Source organism: Arachis ipaensis, chromosome B04, assembly GCF_000816755.2.
Source record: "Arachis ipaensis cultivar K30076 chromosome B04, Araip1.1, whole genome shotgun sequence".
NCBI lineage: Eukaryota > Viridiplantae > Streptophyta > Magnoliopsida > Fabales > Fabaceae > Arachis > Arachis ipaensis.
In genome coordinates, this window is record NC_029788.2 from 123202894 (window position 1) to 123204757 (window position 1864).

Sequence of the window (1864 nt, forward strand, 5' to 3'; positions counted from 1 at the left end):
ATAGCCTAGAGCGGAATTCTTTAATCTGGTGATGCAATTCGCCTTTCCTCTGAATTGCGCTTGGACTTCCCTAAACTTTGCGTGAGTGTACGCATCTTGAAACTGAGCTTCAATGGAGGATTTGGTTGCACACGGTATGACCGTATGAAAATCTGCAACATCTGATTCTCTCTCTGCTTGCTCCCTGCTTCTGAGGCAATTATCGTATTGTTTGACGAACTAAATAAGCGAGCTGTTCCGGGTGATATACTTGTTAAAAAATGAATGCATGCTCTCACTCCTTTGGGTGCTTCTCATCCCTGTCCAGAAGTGGTGATCCAGATAGATAGGAACCCATATGTGACGGTCTTCGTACAGATCTGCATAATACACCCAAACACAGACTGTAAATACACCCGAGGGAACATGCAATATACACCTCTGCTGCAGATTTTAAAAAGACATTACCTGAAAGCCACTTGTTGTCCGCAAGACCAAAAGATTGCAAAAAATCGTTCCAATTCCTATCGAATGAGTCTTTGTTATGAGAGTTCCAAACAACTTGGCTCATTTCTTGTTCGATATCGGCATGTCCCTTGTACCTGTTTAATTTGCTTGGAATCTTCTTCATGATGTGCCAAATACACCAACAGTGAATTGTCGTTGGCATACAGGCCTCTAAAGCCCTTTTCATTGATGCGCACTGATCGGTGAGAAACCCTTTCGGAGCGTTTCCTCCCATGCAACGAAGCCAGCATTGAAATAACCATTTGAATGATTCAATTTCTTCGTTCTTCATCAAAGAGCATCCGAGAAGTGTTGACTGACCGTGGTGATTCACTCCGACGAAAGAACCACAGACCAAATTATACCTGAAACAAATTACCATGGTCCAGAATGCAAAATCATTAGTTACACCTTAACAAATGCTTCACATACACCCAATGAAACAGGCAATATACACCTCTGATGCGGATTCGTAAAAATAAAATAATTTAGCATCATAAACAGGGGCAGTTTGTTACCTGTTTGTATACAACAACTCAATTAAAATAACAAAACCATTAGTGTAGATACACCCACACTTCTAGCAAAAATACACCCAAATAAAGACCTGATCTACACCCGAGCGTCTACTATAAATTTCAGGTAATTAATCACAACTAATACATTGAATCGACAGATTCATGTTAACGTGTTAGTTTCACAGTCAATGTTCAGCAATTTTTTAACTACACAATGCTATACAAATTACTGAAAGAAAATTCATTATGTAGATCAAACCTCAGGAACTTCGTTAGATTCAAATTCATAATCCACTTCGCCTGGATTCAGCTGAGAATCTGAGGTGGAATGATCCATTATCTTTAAAACGAGTTCAAACTTTGATTTCAGAAAACAACAAATCAAAATAGAAAATGAAGATCGAGTTGCAGAGAGAGAAAAAAGTAACGTAAACGAAGAACATACCAGTGAGAAAGCGGGAGGAAAAGAACGATGGAGAAGAACGAGGGAAGACGCGCGAGAAGAAGAACAACCAAATCTCAAAATAACGAAAACGAAGAAGGAAACAAATATTTTAAATTTGGTAGTTAGATATACGCGGGATCTTATATAGCGCGTGTAATCAACGTACGTGGAGCAGCACGTATTTTGATTTTATTGTTTAATGAGCTTGTAAAGCATACAAGCCCTAATGGCTTGTATGCAGAGCTTTTCCGATAAAAAAAAATACACTCTATTTTTTTTATTATTTCATGAATCTTGGATTATTTCTTTAATATTTAGTCGACATTTTATTAACACTTTAATTAAAATATTAACTTATAAACAATAGACAAGATATGATTATAGATCACCAAAATAAAACAAAATATTAGCATGA